The sequence below is a fragment of the Nymphaea colorata genome, chromosome 10, assembly GCF_008831285.2.
Source record: "Nymphaea colorata isolate Beijing-Zhang1983 chromosome 10, ASM883128v2, whole genome shotgun sequence".
NCBI lineage: Eukaryota > Viridiplantae > Streptophyta > Magnoliopsida > Nymphaeales > Nymphaeaceae > Nymphaea > Nymphaea colorata.
Window position 1 is genome coordinate 20,480,843 of NC_045147.1, and position 26,243 is coordinate 20,507,085.

Sequence of the window (26,243 nt, forward strand, 5' to 3'; positions counted from 1 at the left end):
CGATTCATTGAATCAATAGCCCATCCATATCAATTAATCCACTTATCGAGCTCTTGACCCTCTTCAACTTGCTATTACATCCAAAATCCTAGCCAAGTGGACGAAGCACTTGACATGCATCTCCCTTGCACTTGCAGTTTGTGATGTTCATCATTTTACTAAATAATGTAAATCTCCCATTATTTTGATTTTAATAGGCATAGATGCTAGATTAACTTTTGTTGTAAATATTCTTTACCAGTTTTATAGTTGTAAGGTATCATGACAGAAGTAACACAAACATCAAATCATCCCATACCTAATAGAACATAAATGCCAGAATAAAGATATAACAAGCTATGACTGGATATAAGAGCTGCAAGATTCCTTGATAACATTAAATGACCTTGATTGTGAACAGCTGTGTGAGCTGCAGTACTCCTAAACTCAATACATTGGACATGGTCCTCTCTAAATGTTGAGTCAAACTCTGTTGATGCTACAATGATCGATCAAATGTGATTGTGAAAAGTAGTAATCAGAGGTGAAGATAAGACAGACACAGAATTAAATTACTTCATCTTGCCAAACAACTTCTGAAAATGTGAGGTGTCACGGACAGCCTAAGTTAAGAACTAATTCCATAGAGATTTGAAATGTAGCAACAGTGAGACACAAAAACCAGTGTGATGAGATGAAGCTGGCTAATGCATAGGCATGTACATGTACAGAGTTCTCACCTTGCCAGCATGAACCATGCACAGCTTCAGCCAGTGCAATACCACCCTCACCAATATTACAGCTGAAAAAAGAAACAAATGAGACTGATATTTGCAACTCTGGAGCAGATAAATGTCGAAAAATATATACCTTGGCGTCAAACCCAATCCTCCAATCAATGCAGCACAAAGATCACTCATAATGCCTCCATAAAGGTTTGGCATCACCAACACATCAAAAAGAGAAGGATTTTCACAAGCTGGACGTACAGATCACTGAATTAACGTTCATTTAAGCCACACAATGAAAGTTTCCACTCAACTCAGAGTAACTAAGGTACAATGCAAATTTGACAAATTGAAATACAATTTTAAAAAACTAAGAGATGGCTTGATGAAAAATAAGCAAATATGCAGTGTATAAATAGAATATGAATATTTTTGTTTTCATCATCATAGAATTAGCAACCGTATATACCATACCATCATAAAGCAATTATCAATGATGACTTCCTCATAATTGATCTCTGGATACTTTTCTGCTACCCCTCGGTAGCACTGCAACCAAAGAGAAGGGAAAGCTAAGTGAGATCAAGAGAGAAATCATCATCTCGAAATGGAAAGCAAATATAAATGTACCTTAAGAAAAAGTCCATCAGTCTTCCTCCTATTGTTGGCTTTGTGTATGGGAGAAACTTTTTTTCTTCCTTGGGTTTTACCATAGCGGAAAGCATATTCTGCAAATGTCAGACTAGCTTGTCTGGTAATGATTTTGAGACTTTCAACAACACCTCTAACAACCTGATTAGAAAAGAAAAAACTAACTGAAAAGCTCGAAAAAGAGGGCAATAGAAGAACAAGAGATTGGCATTGCTCCACAAAATTACCTGATGCTCCAGGCCGCTGTACTCTCCTTTCTCGTTCTCACGAATTGCCACAAGATCAACATTATCATATCAGGTTTTGTAAGCAGTAAACCTGAATTAGATGGATAGCATGAATCAAGGATTGCAGTTAGTAAAATTGAAATCAATGTGGGAAAAAGAGATTAATTGAACAACAAAATTAACTCCAGCAATTAGATGTAATGGCACAAACAACATAAAAAAGTCCACTTCACTATTTTTGTCAACTGACAAGGATCTTTATATATAAAAGGGAAACTCTTCATCCACTTGTACATTTTTATGGTACAGTAATATAAGGAGATATTTACACGTTACTAGTTTGTGATTCGCCTTTGCTTCAAAGAAGCTTTTTGCTCTGTAAAGAGTAAATATCTACCAAGAATAACCATCGTACATATACATAGATATGTACATAAAGGGAGAGAGAGAGTAAACCCCAGGTTTCGGTAATCCACAAATTGAAAAGATGATCCAAAGTGTCAGAACAACTTAGTTCCAAGTACATTTCTACCTTCCACTGACATTCAACACTTTTTCTATTTCCTATGAATTAGTTATGGCACACCTGAATATTCGGGAATAGCAATAAAATTATAAATGGAGAAGAACCAAAACCATGCAAAAGTGATCACTTCTGTGTCATTTGATGTTTACCTACCAATTGTGCTAATTTCATCATCATTGGAAACTACAAATGGTAAGCAATTCAGGACAGGCAACATTCATCATATTTCAAGAGTAAAATGTGATAAGACGTACATATGCTTGCATTTTCTGAATTCATATTCTATTTTGCTTTCTGTCATCTTCATGGGTCCAGATCTAATCATGGTTCTTTCAGAGTGAGAACAATCCCTCAACTTTTCACTCTCAAATGACCAATTCTTGGAAAAGCTTCTATCAAATTAAACAGCTAAACCAAGAATCAACGAAATTGATGTATCAACATATATCCATAACAAAGCAGAATAAAAAAGGATGGAATAAAGAAAGCTTGTAGACAAAGTAACTATACCGGAACACTCCAATGGAGAACCGCCCACATGACCATGTGCATTGAAGAACTCCTTCAACACCATCTCCTTGCAATTTTTTCATGCTTCAAACACCACTTCCTGCATGATTTCAATTTTCAAACGTCCATCACAGACTTGAAAGAATTTCCCTCCCTCAAATATCACCCAATATAATGACCTGTTACTTGGCCCATGTAAGCGGGTTCATCAAAAAGCGGCAAGACTTTAGCTGCGTTCAAAAAGATCAGATATGCCAAGGATGGGCTTGCATCCAGTAGCTCTACAAATCTACAAGCAGGAAAATGATTGATCACTAGAACAAATAAGATTTTTGGCCTTGGCCCATACCATGTAATATAACTAAGTGGGCCAAAATGTCCAATCATTAGCTGCAGTAATATCAATGTGGTACCATATTCGAACACAAGATAATTTGCAAAGTCATAATTTTTCAGAAAAAGGTAAGCCAAAGGAGTTGGCTAACTAACAGGATCCATGTGCACATAACTCAACTGTGTAGCAGCAGGTTGCTGCTAAACTCAAATGGAATCACTATCTTTGGCTCTATTTCTCATTTTTACTGACTTCTTTATTCTAATTGTTACCATTATATTCATATTTTTCCACAGTTTCGCAATTTTTTCCATCAAAAGTTTGACTTATACTTTAAGGTCAAGAACATATGGGATCTTGCAAATGCAAACACTCAAATATTGAGAGAGAGAGAGAGAGAGAGAGAGAGAGAGAGAGAAGAATTACCTCTTCTCGACTTATCTACAAGGGTCTCAACATGAAGAAAAGAAGAAACCAAGAGTATAAGGCCTTTGATAAAATCTTCAGGACACTCATCGTCTAAAAGCTTGCCAACAACTGAAGGAGATTTGCAGGATTGACCACTCATCAAGAATATATATATATATATATATATATATATAATACAACACAACCGAAACTTAAATGCAAAAGCACATGCCAACTGAAAGAATGTATGCATAATACTCTAGGGAGAATAAAAGCAGGGCTAATAGACAAGCCATTGCTAAGTAGCCACATGTTGGTCCATTCATTGGCACATAAGCATGACAACAGCCTCATCTATAGAGCTCTAATTTGGCCCCCAGTGCCTACAAAGAGTTGGATGAACTTCATGTACATCCAAAATGCCAATGATTTATGATTAGGCAAAACAAGACATTTGACAACCATAGCCTACAATAACGAGATTCCTACAAAGCTTGCTTTTAATCCTGTGAACAACCAAATCTAGTAAACTCTAGGAGGATAGCCTCATCTTATGTTCCCCAAGGGACAGATTTCAGATTTATTGGAAACAAGCTTGTAGTTGTTTCGTTGAAATAAAAAGATCAAGTAAAGAAAAAATAAGAAAAACACACTCTCTCTATGCCCATGAAATCTACACAAGAAAGTAAAATGCCCACCATGGCAAAGACAAATCACCCCTCCATTCACACATGTAAGTTCTAGTCCATGCATTGCCTCCCATTCCGGATCTAATCATGGTCCTTTCAGAGTGAGAACAATCCCTCTACTTTTCACTCTCAAATGACCAATTCTTGGAAAAGCTTCTATCAAATTAAACAGCCAAACCAAGAATCAACGAAATTGATGTATCAACATATATCCATAACAAAGCATAATAAAAAAGGATAGAATAAAGAAAGCTTGTAGAGAAAGTAACTATACCGGAACACTCCAATGGAGTGTAAAGTCAGAATGTTGGCACAACCCACAGAACAAAAATAATCAGATTAGACGTGAGAACAAGGCAGCAGCAGGGTCAGCTTCATCATCATCTGGATCTAATGTTTCAGCAGACGTACAACAACTCCTCATGACAGCCCTGTCTAAGCTTCATTTGAAACAAAACGAGCAAGGAGAATGGTATGTGGACTCTGGAGCAGCAGCCCATGTTACTGGTGACGCAGGTAATCTCTCTAGTGCTCTCCCTTATTTAGATAAAGGCTCAGTTGTCACGGGAGATGGTTCCCATCACACAATATCACACATTGGAAATGTACAAATTTCTATGGGCTCTTCTTCGATTCCATTAAAGAATGTTCTTGTTGTTCCAAGTGTCCAGAAAAATATTATTTCAGTGTCCAAGCTTATTGATGATACTCAATCCTCTGTTGAATTCACACCCTCTTCTGTTTATGTTAAGGCTGCTCCCTTTCCTCCATCGTCTTCTTTCATCCTCTCTTCTCAACATATCTGTTTTGCATACGGAGAGACGAGTACTTTGTGAAGATTCTTACATGGTATCAGAGCCAGGTTGCATCGTCCTCCGGTGAGTGATTTCAGTTTGATGTGATTAGCCCTAATCTGCCCTAAATTCTTTCTTTTCTAGCGTGATCATCCCTCTTTTCAGTTTCTGCCCTAAATCTTGCGTGATTTGCCCTAATTGATTTGCCCTAATCGTTGTGCCCTAATCTTCTCATCGTTTTGCCCTAATTTTTGTCGTTGCCCTAAATCAATTATGGATCAGCCGACCCCCTCTCTTCTATCTTCCAGCTTTCTCTCCCAACTTATTTCACAAAAGCTGAATCATAGTAACTATTTGACTTGGAAACGTCAAATAGTCCCTTTTATCAAAAGTCATAGACTCTACGGGCATATCGATGGGACCACTCCAGCACCTCCTATGTATATTGACCGTGAAGTGAAGAAAACCGTAGTGGGAGATCAAGCTGCTGGGGCTGCGGCTATGAGTGAAATCAGATTTGAATATGAAACCATTACTGAAAATAATCCTGAGTATGAAGCTTGGCTGGCTCACGACCAGTCTCTTGTTGCCTATATTACTTCTACTTTGTCAGAGGAAGTATTAGGAGGTATTGATGATGATTTAACAGCCCTAGAGTTGTGGTCTACCCTTGCCACCACGTATTCTCAAGTATCCGAAGCACGTTTTCTGCAGTTAAGAAGGCAATTTCAGGACATCAAGCGTGGGACGCGTACTGTTTTGGAATATTTGAATGAAATTAAAAGTGTAAGTGATCAACTTGCTGCCATTGGACATCCCGTCAGCGACAAGGACAAAGTGCAACAAGCCTTGAGTGGACTGGGAACAGATTTTGATATGTTTTGCACAGCCTTGGAAGTCCTACCTATTCTTCCATCTTTCGAAGATCTCAAGGCTAAGTTATTCCAACACGAAGCTAGTCGTGTTCAGCGACAGAATTTGATTCCTTCCAACAGTCACAATGTACTGATCACAGGGACACATGCATTGCAAGGGAATCGCACTCGTACTTGGATTCCTCAGGCAGGAATGGGAAGAGGGATTCTCCCAACACCACAGGGCATGAATACTACATCTGCCACATCTAGAAGGGTTCCGACTTGTTTCTATTGCAACAAGAGGGGGCATGTAAAGTCAGAATGTCGGCACAACCCACAGAACAAAAATAATCAGATTAGACGTGAGAACAAGGCAGCAGCAGGGTCAGCTTCATCATCATCTGGATCTAATGTTTCAGCAGACGTACAACAACTCCTCATGACAGCCCTGTCTAAGCTTCATTTGAAACAAAACGAGCAAGGAGAATGGTATGTGGACTCTGGAGCAGCAGCCCATGTTACTGGTGACGCAGGTAATCTCTCTAGTGCTCTCCCTTATTTAGATAAAGGCTCAGTTGTCACGGGAGATGGTTCCCATCACACAATATCACACATTGGAAATGTACAAATTTCTATGGGCTCTTCTTCGATTCCATTAAAGAATGTTCTTGTTGTTCCAAGTGTCCAGAAAAATATTATTTCAGTGTCCAAGCTTATTGATGATACTCAATCCTCTGTTGAATTCACACACTCTTCTGTTTATGTTAAGGCTGCTCCCTTTCCTCCATCGTCTTCTTTCATCCTCTCTTCTCAACATATATGTTTTGCATACGGAGAGACGAGTACTTTGTGAAGATTCTTACATGGAGAACCACCCACATGACCATGTGCATGCAAGAACTCCTTCAACACCATCTCCTTGCAACTTTTCCATGCTTCAAACACCACTTCCTGCATGATTTCAATTTCCAAACGTCCATCACAGACTTGAAAGAATTTCCCTCCCGCAAATATCACCCAATATAATGACCTGTTACCCGGGCCATGTAAGCGGGTTCATCAAAAAGCGGCAAGATTTTAGCTGGGTTGATCTTGCAAATGTAAACATTCAAATATTGAGAGAGAGAGAGAGAGAAGAATTACCTCTTCTCGACTTACCTACAAGGGTCTTAACATGAAGAAAAGAAGAAACCAAGAGTATAAGGCCTTTGATAAAATCTTCAGGACACTCATCGTCTAAAAGCTTGCCAACAACTGAAGGAGCATTTGCAGGATTCACCACCCATCAAGAATATATATATTCTTGATCAACTGAAACTTACATGCAACAGCACATGCCAACTGAAAGAATGTATGCATAATACTCTAGGGAGACTAAAAGCAGGGCTAATAGACAAGCCATTGCTAAGTAGCCACATGTTGGTCCATTCATTGGCACATTCAAGCCTGACAACAGCCTCATCTATAGAGCTCTAATTTGGCCCCCAGTGCCTACAAAGAGTTGGATGAACTTCATGTACATCCAAAATGCCAATGATTTATGATTAGGCAAAACAAGACATTTGACAACCATATCCTACAATAACGAGATTCCTACAAAGATTGCTTTTAAACCTGTGAACAACCAAATCTAGTAAACTCTTGGAGGATAGCCTCATCTTATGTTCCCCAAGGGACAGATTTATTGGAAACAAGCTTGCAGTTGTTTCGTTGAAATAAAAAGATCAAGTAAAGAAAAAATAAGAAAAACACACTCTCTCTATGCCCATGAAATCTACACAACATGCCCACCATGGCAAAGGCAAATCACCCCCCCCCCCGTTCACACATGTAAGTTATAGTCCATGCATTGCCTCCCATTCCGAAGCAAGTACAGCTTCCAGTAACATAAACCAGTTCTTTGCAAATAGATAATTGGTGTTATCCCCAAGTTCTTTCATTTGGAAAAGAAACGTACTAAATCATTATGCAGGCAGTTTTTTGCAAAATAGACAAACTTCCCTTTGTAAACGCACAGAGCATTTGGTTGTCATTTCAACTGTCTTACCTTGAGTCGCACCAGTGAACCCATCAAATGCCAGGTTACCAGGAGGTGCGTTAAGATGCACAAGCTAGGTAACAGTCACTGAGTTAGTCTGTAGAAAACAAAAAATCACTAAGTGCACAAGATATTTGCAGAGGAACAAAATAAATCTTAAGTGCACAAAATAGAATGCTGGTGATCATTCTATTTGTGTTGATGTACCAAGTTGATTTAGTGAATCTTGATGAATTTGATGGGAAGAAAAGGGAAAAAGAACTTTTCAAGTGTAGGTGGTTGACTTTTTTCAAGAAAAAAAAATGGATATTTTTATGGGGACAAGAAAGACATGGAAAAACCTTACCAATCTCATAGTGAAGAAGAAAAATATTTCAAGAAATCTTTCTCAGTGTTTTATGCATAGGTATATTTATGACACAAATTTCTCCAACGAAGTACACCTTGAAATGTGTTTCTTGTTCATCAAGGACCCGCTAAATGATATAGAGGATAGTTTCTTTACACATTTTTCCCTCTTGGGAACACATCTTGAAAGCTTCCTGTTGACCAACAAAGAGGAGGGTCGTATAGATCTTTCATCTGTTTTATTGATACATACTGGACCTGGTTTTACAGTAGTCTCATATTTGGTTGCACATGAGCTGGACTTGCTATCTTTACATTTAATAATTTATTCTTGTTAAAAAATCTTTAGAAAAATTGTATTTTAAAATGTTTGCTTGCATGACTCGAAAATGATCATGCAATGAAAAAAATTTGGCACACGCATACAACCATTGCATACTGAGTCATCATTATAGGCAGTACCAGTGGCAAAAAAACATGTGAATTTCTGATATGATGTTTTAGATCTCATTTCAGGAGAAACATGCTTATTTGGTCTACTGAGAGCACCACATTCAAGACTTTGCATTGTACTAGCGTTCCAGAGATAGTCATGTATGAACGACTTTTATGGCAATTGAATCAACATATGAATTTATCAAAAATTAAGAGAAAATGATATAACAGTGCAAAACATAATTACATAAATCATTGATATGGAAATCTACAAATTGTTGTGCTAATGAATATGCATTATAATTTATAAGGCATCTGTCCCCAAAAACTTATTTACCAAGTTTAGATTCAGTTGATTTAATGTAAGGAAGTCGTTAGTTTGTGGATCGGCCCCAACCACTTCTAACTCCTGGTAAAAGGGCCTAGTCCACATAGTTGAACAACAAAAAGTAGAAAAGAGAAAAAAAAAAAAAACTAAGTCTCCCACATTAACTTTGAATATTTTAAGATATTCTATTTGTAGAATAAATTCAAAAGACAAATATTTAAAGCAAAAAAGACACCCGTTTTAGCGACATTAGTGAAGCAAAATGGAGAAAAGAATAAAAGATCACGCATGATGGAACCCAAAAGCCGACAAAACATGAACTTCACTAACCGACTGGTGGTTTGAGCTCTCCACCAGCAGCATACTTGCCCATGACCCCGTTTTCACCTTTTATTCCAGGGCAACTCCCATGTAGTGAAGTCAAGTCTGCAAACATGAAAAATCAATATCTAGATTAGGTTTGTCCGAATTTCAACAGGAAAACTAAACAGATGCTTGATGGCGAATGGCGTAAACAGCTGCCAAGAAATACGGATTCTTTAACTCGACCTAAAAAGGTTTCGGCTTAAGCAGGCACAGCATCCACATCCATAATACTCCTATCGTTTCATACCCCAAGAAGAGAACACAGTTTCACAAAAATCAAACCTAGAACTAGAAGAGATAGAGAAAGAGAGAATAATTACTGAATCAGTCTGACAAATGAAAATTCTCCTATGCTTAGGGCAGATGGTGAGCGAGGAAAGCAAGAATGATCAATTAACTTGAAATTTCGCTCAATTAGCTTGGGAAATGAAATTTCTCCTATGCTTAGGGCAAACAGCGGGCAAGTGAAGCAAGTAGCGACAACAATGTTGATAGATGGATAGTCAGCTAGAGGTCAAGACCAAGAGACACAGATCAAGAGAAAAACAATAAGAATGGCCAATCAAGGTAGAGAGGGAACCGGAGAGTAAGAGAGATGTACAGAAATCGCCAATCGGTAGACAAAATATAAAGAAAGGGACAGATCGAGAGATCAAAGAGGAGACTGAACGAAAAACAGTCAGAATGGCCAATCGAGAGAGAGAGGGAGTCGGAGAGTGAGAGAGGTGTACATAAATCGCCAATCGGTAGACAAAAAACAAAGAAAGAGACAAATCGAGATATAGAGATCAAAGAGGATATTGAACTAAAACAGTCAGAATGGCCAATCGAGGGAGAGAGGGAACCGGAGAGTGAGAGAGGTGTACATAAATCCCCAATCGGTAGACAAAAAATAAAGAAAGGGACAGATCGAGATCGAGAGATGAAAGAGGAGATTGAACGTTAATGGAGATCGAGAGAACGTACTAGAAAAGAAGCAGGGAGAGATAGAGAGAGAGAGATCAGGAAAAGTACCGAGCGCGAGATAACAAAATGGGGAGAGATTAGATGAAAATAGGAAATTACATTTCTTATAGAAAAAATTGCTCACCCTAACATGCGCTTGTGCTTGTGCGGATATTGGGAACGATTCCCCAAACCATGAACCAGGAAACGTGGTGGTGCGATGAGATGTTGTCACCGGCGGTGATGAGGTTGAGGAAGTTGGCCCAGCAGAGGACGAGATGTGCAAAGATGTGGCGGTTTCGGAGGATGACGGCAATCTCTCCCAAACCCTCTCGAAAACCTCTCTCTCCCGTCGCCCCCTCGAACGCTTTGATTCCGTGAAATATTCGTGACTCGCTTGAAACGCAAAAAATCTCGCGAATTATTGCAGTGTCACCACTTGGCTCCTTTGTCTCTCGACCTTTTAGATGCCCCCGTTCCCTTCCGGTCATAGCGATCATTGTTCTTGTGGATCAAAAATTTTCCCAAACCAGAAAAACAGAACGAGCGAATGGAGGAGGGAGGAAACTTACAGTCTTACTCCACCATCAGAGGCAAGTAGCGAATTGTAAAGGATGAACTGTGGCAACCCAGGCACGCAATCTGCATCCTCCTCCATTCTCGGCACCATCGAGGATCCAGCCTCGCTCCCATCGAGAGAGAGCGAGAGAGGGTGCTTTCCCTCAGATTTCCCCTCCTCCGATAGCACTCGGCGGGAAAAAAGACGGCCTTCAACGGTGACGGTTGAGAAGTTGTGTTTCTTGAACTTCTTGATTATAACTTTAGAAAATTTAAAAGCGTCTCCCGGGTAATTCCCCGCCCCCAAGCAAGAAACGGAGGCAATCGATACACGGTCAACATTTTGGCGAGTAATGTGCCACTCCCTAGATTTGAAATCCAGATAATGCCATTTAAATCTGGATCCGAAGCTCCATATGGAATTGACAATATGTGATCAGATTTAAGTTATATTATTCAGTTTAACTTGGTCTCAACCTTGGTAAATGAAATTCATATTCGAATAACTTAGACTCCTCCCTCATTTTTCAGAATTGTTCTTGGACCTTTCTATAGTAGGGGGCGGTGGGGTGGGGGAGTTTAGATGTCATTTATTTGCCCATGAAAGAGCAAATGCTCTACCTATAAATTCCTTTTTTTATCCTTAAATAGACTTAAAGATCGGGGCAATCCATGGATCAGATGCGGTTTAGCAGTTTTGACAGTTTTGGCTCTACATATTTCCAATTCCCCTGTCGATCCAAGTTCAAAATGTAGTTCTATTAGCTGGGAAATAACAATATTTTCTAATATAGGACTTGGATAACACCACATGATTTTTGTACTTAATGTTTAAAATTATTGTTTTCGTTCAAATGCTGCTAAAATGTTTAGAAAACATTAGCCAGCCACATCATTTTGGCACATTTAATTCAAACTACAAGAATTGTGTATCCCGTTAACAGTACTTTTGTTGTAAACATTCTTTAACCGTTTCATAGTTGTAAGATATCATGACAGAAGTAATACAAACATCAAATCATCCCATATCTTATAAAACGTAAATGCCAGAATCCAGTGATGCTATAAACAACATGATCTAGCGTTTGGGTCATTTCTTCTCCCAAGAATATTAAAAGGATTACAAACAAAAAGGCAAAGGAAAGATAATTAAAATTAAGATTCCCTATCTCCCAGCAAGGTTCGATATGAAACTTTCCAACATATTTATCAAATATTGGTCTTGCTGTCCGTCTTATGATATTGCATATTGCATGCAGAAGTTGCATAAAAACATTAGAACACAAAGTACTTTCTTGAATTTAGTGGATAAATGCCAAGTTTGAGTTTCCACCTTATCCATTTAAAACCAGACATCACTAATAAACATGTTCAACCAATATGCAGGAAAGGGCTGAAACTGTACTTGGATATAGTTCACCGAACAACTCTTCATCTATATAAAATGACAATCCAGCAAGACCAAAGCTACTAAATCGACAGCAAAGTACCACACGAACTTATCAATGTAGGAGCCAAAAGCAGAAAATTTTAGGTTCTTTTAGAAAGATGCAAGAGAAGGCAACCCACAAGTAAGTAAGCAGAATGTGAAATTCATGAAAAGTCAACTCAGTCATAATCAGGATTCTTCACCCAAAAAGGCATGAAACTGGTTGCATCAAGGTTGAGTTCATCTCATGGACAGGTTTGATATACGGATCAGTGTAACAAAAGTTTTCAGTAGGAATAAGCCATGTAAACAAATCGATGAAACAGAAAATTAAATATTACGAAATCAGATATTTTAGTTAAATTAGTACAATCGAGAACATGCTTTCGTTAGTAAAATACTGATATTAAATAATTCACAGCTAAATGTTTAGGAAGCGAAAAAAATACATGTGAATCCTTAACATTGAGGACAATTAAGAGACACAAGCCCATTCACACAAACACACGCACATACACAAACAGATATATTACACGTATGGACTATGTGCACTAATAATGAGGGCAGCTTAAGTTGCATGGATAACTTTTAATTATATATTAAAAGTTCACCTATCACTTGGTAAATGAAACTAGTAGACATTATAAGAAACAACCGCAAAGCCGTAAGGACCTTGAAAAAATGACCTTGCCTGTTTTCTTTCCTATTTTCAGGAGTCACTACTGGGTGTAACGTCAGAAAACATGTCGAGAGAGCATCAACAGATGCAAAGGCAGTCATAACAACATATGAAGGAAAACAGAACCATGAAGAAGCCACCATACAGCCAATCTAGGAATCTGCAGTAACAATAAATTGCCAGAGCCAGTGAATCCTCCTGTATCTGATAAACCAAATGCTCTCTTGGAATGAACAACAGCATGTGACAACACTTCAGAGTGGGAGTAGCGTGTTACCTAAGCAAGAATGCAAGAATTTGATGCCGTTCACAGCAACAATGCATAACAAAAACAGTTTTTCTTTTTCCGTGCTTTTGTTTTTTGCTCATACCTTACCACACAGAAATATCACAACAGTTCCCTTGGAGAAGTCTTCATAGAAAGGCACCCTTGGCAGCATGATTCCCGTCTGAACTGAAGAAGAGAGTTCAATTCCCTGAAACGTACTCTCTTGGCATGATCAGATCCTACCTGTTGAGACTTTAAGTTGTAGGACGATGCAGAAGACAAGTAAGCGGCTCTTTCCAGGCATTCACATTGTCCATAAGCTTTCCATTTTCCTTGGATTGTCTCCTTCCCCTCTCCCTCATTAGGTGAACCAACAGCAGGAAGTGCGGACATGAGAGAAAACCCAATTTTGGATCCTAATAAGAGAACCCTCCACGGGCTCTTCCCATATTCCAAAAGAGAGATGCCTATAATTTTTAAAAGGATTTGACAGAAAGAGAGAAAAAGGTCAACACCAAGCTCATTAAGCAAATGTGTGCACCAGCATGGTATTATTTAAAGAAATAGAAGGTGTGGAGCTGGTGAGCGTTTAACTTTTGTTTCCTACATGATCATGTTCATCACCTAAATGATCATGTTCATCAGCATCCATATTCAGTGCCACCATGTTGGAGCTGGAGTGTTTACCTTCTTAATGAGCTTGGTGTTCGGCCTCTTTAGGCCTCTGTAGGTTCAAAATTATACGAAGGCTGATAAAACAGCATCTATCTTTTGGAATATGGGAAGAGCCCATTGTTAGGATTTGGAACTTTTGTCGTGTCTTTTTCTCCCTGCACATTTTTTTTAATAGGAAATATAAGGTCAACGCCCCAACTCCAAACATTGTAGCTCCAAGCATAGCTTAAAAAACCCCAGCTCAATCTGATTATTTAATTGGATTCCCAAAGGTTCGACATATGGTATCTCTAATTTGAGAAGGGACAAACTTCAAGGAGGGTCCCTTTAATTTCAGGACAGATCAGTGAATCAACGGGGCGTTAAGGAATTAAAAGATAGATAGATAGACGTTACTTTAACCAAGTAGTAAAGTGAGTCACTTCAACCAAGTACTAAAGTGAGACCATAATCTGATCTCGAACTAATTGATACCAACCACACCATTAATTCACGACCAACCAGCCCAAAATCACTAATGACCTCCATAGTAAGATGGGCCCTTTCAGCCAGGCATACCCAAAATCAGAACTGCTCCAACCATTTCCAGGCAATCAAAGACAGCCTTAATGTCACTCACCAGCAAAGCTTACCTTAGCTTAACTTTAGAGCAGGGTTGCCAAATTTTATAGGATGCTAAGCAAATCAGTTGGCCTCTGTATGAAACTCCCATGCAGAAACATTGTTGACAAATCATTTGTCCTGACAGGGATAATTTTATTTCATGTTTTCCTGTAGCCACGGAAAACTTTGAACCAAGAACTTTAAATCAGACGGTCAGGACACCATAACGACCAAACTCTTGTAAGCAATTGATGGCAGTCAAGAGTGCAAGATCTCAGCAAACAAACCTCAGTCTTATATGTACCTAACCCCAGTGTGTCTATATCCCAGGAAAAAAAAACACAAAGCAAGAAAAAGGCAAACAAACAAACAAAAGAAAAGGCTCACTGGAGACTAACAAAAGTTGGCATAAATGAGAAATATCAAAGAAAAAAACTCTTCAGTCTTCACCATCAACTGCCTGCCAACATCCCTACCAGAGGAGCGAGATACTTCTATCCAAGTCTTTCAGAGTAGTGCAAATGCTAATAGCATAAAAACAATAAAGAAAAGAGCATGGAATGTATTGGCTGCCATATCTGCCAGGCTGCAATGCATCTTCATGTTATTAGATTTGAATAATATTGCTTGGAGAAACATAGGTAAAACAGCACCGAAACACATCACTTAAATGCATGGGAATGAATAAACAAAATAATCACCTTGATGGTGCTGTATGTAGTAAGCAATACCACCAACAGGAATAAACTCACCACCTAAGTATGCAGATTCCTTCCATTCCCAAGCAATTTCGACGGTACGTAAAACAATATTGGAAAAAGGACTACGTTTCCACCCATGGTTGGACCCTTTAGGAGGTATAAAACCATTTTGGGTTTTCTTGAAATGTTTATATATTCTAGATTTACCTAGATCCCATGTTCTAATGTTTACTTTTTCATTGTCGATCGAAGGAAGTCCGTAAGTACCTACCTATTAACATTGTCTCAATATTAACATGTAGCATGTGCACTGTAGATGTGACGAGGCCCTTGTAGAACTCTTATGGTTCAAAAGAGGGGAAAATCTCTAAAAGGTGAGATAAACAATCAAATGATTTAACCTAAAAAAATAAAGCCCACAAAGAAGCATATCAAAAGCACGTAGGCCTGGTTACATGGGATATGGCATGGCAAGCACAAAAACTTGACATCACAAAACATACCAATCAAGCTTTTGTTGTCTCAGGCCTTCTTCAAAACAAAAAGTTTGCAAGACAGTAAACAGCTAATGATGCATGCTATTCCGGACAACGGCTGCTTGGGGGTTAGGCCCCCATCCTTTTATTTCAACAAAATAAGAGGTATATACAACAAAAATTGATCCAGAAGGACCTCATCATCTATGATTGGTTTCTTTAAGTGGATCCCACATGTCATCTGTGGGATTCCATCTGGTATACATGCCATTGTCCGGAATGGACATCAAAAGGTTGGTGGCTTCAGCGAGAGGCCATCTCCTGCAAAAAACAATCCTATTGAGAAGACTGCTGAACATAGAGTTAGTGTCAGTGTTGCGCCTGCCTGTTAGGGTACTGCGGAATTGCTGCTTCCAATCGCCACTATTGGCCAGTATATAGATACGCCCTTGATTATCTTCTAAGTTAACCAGGTACCCGATGCATTCCATAAGTATCTCGGTCTCCCACCATTCAGACATGTTGCCAAACCAGCAAGCTAGACCGTGGCGAAACCGGCCGGCTGTGTCTCTAATGAGGCCTGCGACCCCTTTTCTACCAGCCATAAACAGGGAGGTAATGCTGATTTCCACCCATGTATCTGCTCGGTTTGCTCCATTGCTCCACAAGATCCCTGTGCATAACCAGTTTTGAGTTTTAACTCATTGCGATATAATCCATTGATACGTCCACCAATGATCGCAGCAGTGTGACCAGAAAATTTTGGCCACATTGCCTATAGGAATATCTCCTCTATGCTTAAACTGGTTGCGCATTTTCCAAATGAATCAAATCCCCAAATGGAAACTGTCTTTCCAGCATTTATCCAAGGTTTTGTCTTTGAAGCCTTGCTTGTGCCACCTGATGAGTCCTTGCTTTAAGAATTGAGGGCTCCAATGCCATGGAGCAGTACGCCCAAACTTGCCATAGATGCAAGCCCAAATGGGTCTAGCACCCTTGCATTCAAAAAAAAGGTGTGAAATATCTTCACTCGCTTGCTTGCAAACATAACACCTTGATGCTAGATGACCACCTTGCTTTTTCACTAACTCATCCGTTGGAAGACGGTCAGCACAGCCTAAGTACACCGCACAGCCTAAGTACACCACCCAGGCGGCCCTTGGGAGTCGTCTTCCTTTCCACACTAGCATATTATCGATGGACTCATTGCCTTTCTTACGTATTCGTTGCCATATGTCGCGCCTGGTGATCTCCCCTTTATTATCATTCCTCCATGTAAGAACATCCGGCTGTTCCACCTGAATCGTAGGCAAAGAGGCAAGAATATTAAGACCGGTAAGGAAGCCTCTTATGTACTCCCCGTTCGTCTCAATGATCTCTTTGACTGAACACGGGATACAGTTTTGGACGAGATGAAGGTGAGATATGGGAATCTTGTCTATCAGTCGATCAACCCCCCAATGATCTGTCCAGAATTTTGCCAAGGCACCATTCCCTATTTTCCAAACGACTTGCTCTTTCACCTTGCTCCATGACCGCAACGCCATACGCCGCTCTGGACACCCTTTTTCTCCTCACACTACTGTCAAGCAGTCCCTTGCGCTCATAGTATCGCCCTTTGACAAGGGTAGCCCAAGGGGAGGCCTGCTGCGACACTAAAAAAGCCATGTTGGCCATATTAGTTTCCTTGATATCTCTGAGGCCCTCTAACTTAGGGAGGCAGAGAGTTGACCACTTCATGTGATGGTAATTTTTACCGTCTGCCATATCTCCCCACAGAAAATCAGTTGCCATTTTGTTCAATTGTTTGCAAGTTGCCGGAAGATTAGCAACTAGGCTCCAATAGCTAGGCATTGCGGAGAGAACATGTTTGATTAAACACAGACGGCCTGCAAACGAGAGACATTTTTGTTTCCAGAGTGCAAGCTTTTGGGAGGACCGAAGGATTAGCTGTCTGCATTGCACCTTTGTCAAGGCATTCGTCTGAAGGGGAATACCAAGATAGGTGGTGGGGAGGGCCCCTTGACGCCAGCCCATTTCATGCTCAATGAGATTTAACACTTGACTGTCCATATTGAATGGGAGGATTGTACTTTTGGCAGTATTCATAACCAAGCCAGAGCAGGAGGCGAACTGGAGGCGAACTCATCTAGACACACTTTTAAATGGCGCAAGTTTTAAAATAATATCGCATTCACGGTATTCCAATTGGACTGGAAGAAATTATTACCAAACCCATCTGGGCCGGTGCCTCCATTACTGCCCACTAAATTTCTTCTGTAGTGATAGGTTTCAATAGGTCAGCATTCTCCTCTAGAGACACGGTAGGGGCTAGGGCGAGAGAATGCGGTAGGCACCCATCACCTTGAACATTCGCTAAAAGATCGACAAAGAAGTCCGTGCAAGCTGAGAATATATCAGGCAGGTCTGTTAGGAGCTGACCCCCATGGGAGATAATGTCGATCTTGTTCCTCCTTCGCCTCCCATTAGCGATTCCTTGGAAGAATTTGGTGTTGAGGTCTCCATCCTTGATCCATTTGATTCTGGATTTTTGGCACCGGCCACTTTCAATCTGAGACTGTAGGTATTTAAGTTTAGATTTGATATCCGCAATATGGGGGGATAGATCATTGGCTGCACCTTTGCACCACATCTTTAACTTGTCCCTGGTGGTAGATAAACCCCAAAAACAACAAAAGTTTGACCTGTTGAGGGGATATAAAACTGGGCGACAATCCAATGGGGATGAGCATACCAGTTTTGGAGAGTCACTACCGTCGGATCCCAGAGGCCAAAGGCCAATGATGCGCGCCGAAAGATGGATGTTGGAGATTTGACAATAGTTTGGAATCTTGAACTAAACTTCTGAAGCTGTTCCGCGTTAAGCTTGGAATCAATAGCAAAAGCAATGGAAGACTTAGTAGACCTAAGAGTACTTAAGAACTCATGTTGGGCTGGAGTAACGTTCCAAGATAGGATCTTCATGGGCAAGGAGTTTCATGCCCCATCCTTACTTCTCTGACCGTTGTAATGGTAGAGAAGTCATCAGCCTTGTCCCCTGCCATCCCCTCAGGGAGGCTTCCATGTCCTCTAAGGACCCTCCTGTTGGCCCTGGACTAACCCTGCCATAGTTAGGTTCTCACCCTCTTTAGTCCTCCTTTCGACAACTTCCTTATGCTTGAGTGTTCTTTTCTTGGCCTTGTCAGCCAATTGGGCATTGATGGGAGATTTCATGGATTTACAATGACTCCTTGTATCGGGTAAAGCCTGAGAAGGTCCCTGTATGCTTTCGCTTTCCAATTGCATTGGGTTTTGTTGAGGACCTGTCGCGCCCTTACTTCTACTCTGTATGTCTTGTGTGCCTGAACGATTACCATCCGTTTCGTTGTTAGCAGCAACCAACTTGCTTGATTCCTGCCCATGATTGTCTTCAGGGGCTGTTCCCCTCTTTTCAGAGCGACGGAGATTCCTTTCCTCAACCTCTGTCCCCTCTGTCCCCTCCACCATATTTGAGATGTTGTGTTCCGAGTGAGAGTCTGGTTTTCATTGGGATCTTCTCTTGGGAGTTCTAACTTGTTGCCAGGCATTAAGGGTGCTCTTGTCCCCTTCCTTGGGAGCCTCACTCAGGAGCCATCAAAGTGGGTTGTGAATCCACATTTATGACAGTACTTGACCTTAGTTTCCTATTCAATAGATTGAACAAAAGTTTTACCAAACCCAAGCGGGATGTCGATTTTTACGCAGGCAGGCAAGCGCAGACACCATATCCAAATTCGGACACCATTGGAACTCTCAATCAGCATAGGCATTCCAGGATGCCATTGGTTAGCAATAAGCAGTCTTCCTCCCACAAACCATCGACCAGGCGACAAAATGAATTTCAAATTAGCTTCAGAAGTTGTGCGGAGAAGGAACATACCTTTCCCAACGGAGGTGAACTTAAGGTCTGTGATACTAGGCCATAAGCTGCGAAGGCTCGCAAAGATGAAGCTATAGTCGAGCCGACCTTTCCCAGCCCCTCCTGCTAGAGTTGCTATGGCGCTGAAGCGGAACGGCTGGCATATGACTCATATGATTGTTGAGAGATAACCAGGCGTTTCTTCCCTGCCACCTCTTTCTTCTCCAGCGGGGGCATGTTCATCTCTGGAGGCTATCTCCATCCACAATAGCCGCCCACGATTTCCCCATTTTTGGACTGTAAGGAGAAGGCAGATCCTTACCTCTAGCAGCACCATCTTCACTATCACCCAAAATCATGGGTTCTCCGCTTTCAGCTGGTTCTCCCATCCTCGGGAGCGGGCCAGAGGCCCGCTGCAGCCAGCAACTCCTCCTTCCAACGTTTCAGGGTCGCCTCTGCCCTGTCTTTGCCTTGAGCCCCCTATGGAGGATATCACCCATTCACCCATAGAAAGTTTATCCGACAGCTTTACCTTTGCTCCTTGCAATCCTCCAGCAGCACCATCTGCAGTACCACCCTCCCTCATCCATGGGTTCTCCGCTTACATCTGGTTCTCCCATCCTCGGGGGCGTCTGCTGGGCCAGAGGCCCACTGCGGCCGGCAGCTCCCCCCTCCAACGTATCAAGATCGCCTCTGCCCTAGGAGAGAGAACGTTTCTCAAAAAGGGTTTTTACCTCTTCTGAGATGATGCATGCTATTAAAACAAACCGAAACGTCATTCTATGCTGAAAGTGCTTCTTACAGATTATAGCGGGAGGACCTGCTCCAAAGCAGCATGTGAGGATAAAGTAGCTCCAGACAACATGCTTACGGTCCTCTTGCTACCACTTTCAAGTTTCAGGAACCTCCTCATCCACACACTTTATTGCACACTATGCTGAACATTTTTTAAGTGTAAAGCTGCATTCAACCACGCGTATATGTAATGGTCTTTGGAATTTATCAAATTTTGACGTGCCTTGCATTAAAACCACATACTTTAAGCCTGCAAATTTGAAATACCAACGACAACCACAACTACAAAATAATCATTGATTGAAGTGTACTTGAAATGTAAACCAAATACAAGAAAATTACGGCATGATATGGTACACAGACAATATCAGTCAAGAGAGTTCCACGTTCAGGACCAAGTTCAATAAGGTTCACTTTCTCAAGTTCAATAAGGTTCACTTTCTCTGATTGCCCATCTGTTCCCAAAGACATACACTCCATATGCCAATCATTCTACATCAGGAGTACCACTAATAAGTTCTAACTTCTAACATGCCAAAACCAGGGCATCAATCCATCAAGTCTCTTAGTAGGACAATACAATAATCACATATACAATTTCTAACATTTGCAATCACTATATCACATGCCATGTTTTAATTACAAAAAATGGGGAAGAGAGTTGGAGGCAACCCTATCACTAATGATTCCCATTTCACCCAGAACAACCAAGACAAAACCCTTTCCTTTAACAAACAAACCACATATATATATATACACTCTATTCCAATTGCCTTGGATCTAACGTAACCCGTTCACATTCCAATCTCTTACCTGGGTGTCGAAGTGATGTTTGGCAGATTTGACATCAAGGGCACGCATCAGTAGTTACAAGTGATTCACCCGTGGATGCACCCTCAGTATCTTCTCCATAAATACTGCACCCAGCATATCATGAACTACTCATGAATATACACATATGAAAGAGAGAGAGAGAGGGAGAGATGTTGCTCTCATTACTCTTGCAGCAAACCCAGTGCAGCCCGTGATTAAGATGCTCTAAACTATGAGCAATGTTGTTCAGAGTAGCCATTGGTATCTGATATTGACTGAGGAATGGAACTTTCTCCTGCTCTCACTGTGTGTGTCCCTCCGCAACCTGTAACAGAAAAGAAAGAGAAGGGCAGTTCACTATACTGCTGGTGCAGCTTCTTGATCGAACGTCCCTCTCTATTTATGCCTGCAGATGCTTTTTCGTTGTTTCCCCAAGCAGTTCAAGTGAAATCCTCTCATGTCAACGTCAATGTGCATGCACCAAAAGTCTCTTCTGAGAAGCAAGGCCCAAAGCCACTCATTTTCCTTTAAATAAATGAATATGGGCAAAGAAACTCCAACATCCAACTAAAAACCTGCCCCCTTTTTCCAACTGTCATAGATATTCAATCAAGCAACCCCAAAGCCACTCATTTTCATTTAATGAAATGAATATGGGCAAAGAAACTCCAACATCCAACTAAAAACCTGCCCCCTTTTTCCAACTGTCATAGATATTCAATCAAGCAACCTACAAACTTAAGCAATATAGATATGCAGTTCAAAGAATACATCAAGAATGTGACGCAACCAGTAGACCCAAGAACTTGATCAAGTTTTATTTATCAAAAGAATTGAGCAAAGACAGAAAAAATAAAAAACCAAGCAACTATGTGACTAAACAACCCATGCCACAATGGGAGTGAAAATCAACATGACAAGCACTATGCTGGAAAACCACTAAAGCAGAAAATAAAATAAAACAATTGAACTACTATAAATCAAACCAACAATTCTCGACAAAACTAAAATAATCTAACTAAGAAAGAATATGATCATACTGAAAACAAATGAAACCAATAACCTTGACCTATACTGGACAAGTACAATACCTAAGGCATCTACTCAACTAACATGACACAAGAAGAAATTGAGTACTAACCTGGTCTAAAGACATGAAGGACCCTGCTGAAGCAAAGGCACCCTTGATAGTTGATGACTATGAAGAATACCTCCACCCTTGGCTGCTCACTTTTGTTTTTGAAAAAAGCATACGCCAGCCAAGCGGAAGAAGGGTGAAGAAAGGACGGGGTAGATGAGAAAAAGATCGATTAGTGGAGATGGGTTAGGCAAGAGATATGGGGCTTTCCACCCCCCTTTTACCTTGGATAATAAAGAAACACTATATTTTGCAAAACTACCTATTGCAAAAAGGCCAATACACATATTGGATGAAGCCAAGGACAAAACCCATAACACTTTGACAAAAATGTTATAAATAAAAAATCGACCAGTTCTTTTGAAAAGAGATAAGAGGTTTTTTATGACAGTCTCAACCCTAAGTCAAAGTTATGCCATTGAAAACCAGATACTCAATTAAGAGAGAATAATGGGTGAGGTTCCCAAATGATCTGACTCTCCCAAGATAGAGGAAAAGATGGACAAATTGTCACATTAAGCATAATTGGCCTGTCTTTGAGGAGTTTCATCCATTCCAAGAACGGCCTAGTGGTTTGGTAATGAAACGACAAAGATCTTTGAAGACCAAGGGGATTGGTTAGTTCCTCATATGCCTAGGAGGCCTCGAAACATAACAAGAGATGTCAAGTTTTTACTTTGAAATAGTTCAAAATGGTCAATTTAACTCATAAGCTTGAGTGCTTGTGTTGTGCAAATAACATGTCTTTCGTTTATCCATAGTACCATACAAGCACCAAGATTCATTTCGCATCCATGTCATCGAATCTCTAGAAGGGATTTCATTCAATTTCCAAAATACGAACATAAAAGAATCACCCTCAACATCGTAGGTAATCAAAAAGAGGAAAAGATATTGACCCCGTAATTGCACATCCACAAAAGATTGTCACATTCAATTCCCGCGAGTTCAGCCTTCATGCTTTTCATCTATTGGCAGGCACCTTTTGCTTTTTTTTTTTTTGCTTCTTTTTTTTTTTTTACATTCGACATTTTGCCTTTTGATTTTTTTTTTCTTGCTTTTGATTTTTCTTTTCAGGCCAACCTTCACCTTTGAGGGAATACCTCACCACCCCAAAGGCTACTACGAAGCTCCACCGCTTTGGTGGGTATGTGTAGCTTTATCACGTGTCCCACCCGCTTCAACTTACGGGTGTTCGACGATCAAAAGGTTCATAAGTCATTATCTTCACGGAATAGACATAAATCACCTATATGCCTACCCGGTACTCTTGATTACTGACCCAGAGGAACGACTACACAAGCCCCGAGCCCATCTCTCAACTCTCATTTTGCTACCTGCCAAGATCTTATAGAGCATTGTGGCTTCTCTCTCGGGATATTTTCCTCCTAAATCCTTATAGATGCTTAATTACCAAAGTCAATGGCTTTTCCTAGTCTTGACTTCCTCAGCTTCATAGGATTTTTCTTGATTGCACATATCCAAGATTTTTCATTTTTCCTCTTCCATTGATTGCTAACAAGAACTTGAAATTTTCTCCATTCACTCGGGGAGGTACTAAAGATAAAGCAAAGACATAATATTGTGTGAGAAGACAATTTTAAAAAGCTTTTAAGCAAAATGTAAAATTTTCTCTTTTACAAAAGTTTTTGACATCAAATGTTATGTCACAAGGAGGATGGAACTCTACTCGCTAAAGAAAGGGTGATTTCAAAACAAGATGGGTTGGTTTGTAGAAGAACGAATTTCACCAACTTCCCCATAAAAGCAGAACCTTTTACACAAAAGGTTGATCAAAAGGTAACCAGTTTCCATAAGATTAGGTGATCAAATGAGTGGAAATTTCGCAAATGGTTTGAGTTAAGCTCTTCTCTTTTCTCGAAGGAAGCCCAGGATAAACTAATCATATGCAGCCAAATTTATAAAATCATTGGGTAAATGACACTGAAAACTACAGGTGTTAGACTCAAAATGTAAGGCTATCCACCAAAGTTTTGACTAGTTTTGTGTTCTGGTTGCCCAAGGACTTTGTGAAATGATGATTTTGCAAAAGGATACAACACAAGGAACAAGTTCTCCCCAAAGTCTCCTCATAAAAGTAGAGCCTTGTGGTGGACAAAATTCCCCAAATTCTCATGTCGTAAGGTTTCCTTGCAGAGGGTTTGATCATTGATCACCAAGAAAAAATGCCTACACCAACAACTCACTCTTCTAGCCAACTAAAAGGCCACTTTCAAGACTGAGTTGGATTGGATTGAATGGTTTGAAATGCTTTTGATCAAAGCTCGTGTTCAAGACCAAATGGAACAAATGGCTCCCCAAGATTTCTCTGCCCAAGCATATGCATACAAAGGTCCTAAGAATATGACTCAAATTATGGTTTTACTATCTAAAAATCAATCCAAAGGTATGATAAACCATAGACTACACCCCTGGCTAGATAGCACAAACAGAATCTGCTAAGATGCAACCCTCTTAGCAATAACACCAAAAAACAAAATGCATAAACCACCATGCATGTCCTAAATGAGAAAGTCTAAAACCTGCTATACACCACTACTTAATGAATTCCTGCTATATCTTCAAACATAACGAAGCAAAACGAATTGATAAAGCTAACGGGTAACCACATCGAGCATGTATATACAGAGAGAAAGAGAGAGATGACCAGAATGGCTTGGGCACCAAGAGCCAAGGCTTTCAACATGCCTGTCCAACGCCTAATTCCTCCATCAAGCAGAACAAGAATTTTACCAGCGATAGCTTGAACAACCTATGCTTGAAATAGGAAGACCAACAGGGAGGGGAATCATGCATCTCTCAAATGTGTTAACAGCTTATCAGGGAAAGGACAAAATGGATAGAAGTTTTCTTGCACTCTGTTTTGAGAAGGAAAAAAGAAAAGCTTGTTTTTGTCAAGAAATAGCAATTTTGGAATCATTTGAGGTGAGTCAACGTTACCTCCTCAAGGGCAGAAATTGCAGCAGGTGCACAGTCAAGTTGGCGACCACCATGATTCGAAACAATTACGCCGTCTACTCCAACCTCAATAGCTTTCCCAGCTGCAGGAAGAAAAGGAAACACATCAAACAGGAGAGAGCCATTTCCATAACATTGTTAACATTCATACGGCCTTGTAATGCACCATGCCGAGAAAGTTGATTGTGCTTGTTAGACACATGAAATTAAAGATCAACTTTTTTCATAAACTAGGTGGGATTCCTACCATAATTCGCACCTAACTTCCTCTTTCGAAAGCTTTTGATGCAGCATCTTAAAACTCCTTTACTGGTTATTTTGTTGGCAAACTCGATTCATGTGAAATGGTTAATTTGTAAGATCATTTTGGATTCAGTCCTCAACTTTGCTCTTCAATGTTACCCAGGACCGAGCCCCAAGTACTTGATAACAACTGATTAACGGTTATTCTGACCATTGAAAAATGAGTATCTGCAAAAGAAATATGAAATTTAAACGACAATGCTCCAATGAAGGATATCCCTTCATCACATGCTTCGATTGACCTAAAAAACACTTTTTGTTATTGCGACCCAATGAATTTCTCCTCTATCACCTCTGTCTTTTTCTTGACTTAAGACTTATATTTTTCAGATCGCATATGTGCGTAAATTCAAACTTATCGTATATGTTCTTGTGTAAATCACTTATAGGCACTACTGTATATTCAATTAAATCAAGCAATCAAGATAAGAGGGGCGACCAACACCATAAGCATGAAGCTCCCACCTGCCACTAACTTGACGCCGTCAATGGGTCAGAAGACGGTGAGACCTCTGACGACGTTGCCCATGTAGGTATTGTTGATGCTGGTGGCGGCTTGCTCCCCCAGCTTGGACATGAGGAACGTGAGGTTGAGCTCCACGGGAAGGGGCAGAGACCCTCCTCGGGCAGAGGTTCTCCTCGGAAACCCTCCTCCGACCACAGCTAGATGGAGAGAGAGAGAGAAGAGAAGAGAGACTGAGACGGAAACCTCCTCGCACAGTAGATGAAGGGAAAGAAAGAAAGAGAGAAGACAACTTGCAGATG

At 40.4% G+C, this 26,243-nt stretch overlaps 2 long non-coding RNA genes across 4 annotated transcripts; both read right to left on the reverse strand.

Annotated features, from left to right (window-relative positions):
* Positions 1-365: 365 nt before the first annotated feature.
* On the reverse strand, positions 366-10,951 carry LOC126409191 (uncharacterized). Of its 3 annotated transcripts, none has more exons than XR_007574368.1 (11): positions 10,736-10,951; positions 10,309-10,623; positions 9,183-9,278; positions 7,751-7,838; positions 2,801-2,910; positions 2,622-2,721; positions 1,586-1,676; positions 1,338-1,499; positions 1,182-1,256; positions 850-958; positions 366-781 (listed from the first exon to the last, which is right to left on the reverse strand). It is a non-coding gene; the product is annotated as an uncharacterized LOC126409191 (long non-coding RNA). The 3 variants fall into 3 exon arrangements; XR_007574367.1 differs by having other exon boundaries at positions 10,309-10,643; XR_004174636.2 differs by lacking the exon at positions 10,736-10,951 and having other exon boundaries at positions 10,309-10,729.
* A 10,348-nt stretch (positions 10,952-21,299) lies between these two features.
* Positions 21,300-26,020, reverse strand: LOC126410419 (uncharacterized). Its single transcript, XR_007574370.1, has 3 exons — positions 25,944-26,020; positions 25,158-25,258; positions 21,300-21,383 (listed from the first exon to the last, which is right to left on the reverse strand). It is a non-coding gene; the product is annotated as an uncharacterized LOC126410419 (long non-coding RNA).
* Between the last annotated feature and the right edge of the window lie 223 nt (positions 26,021-26,243).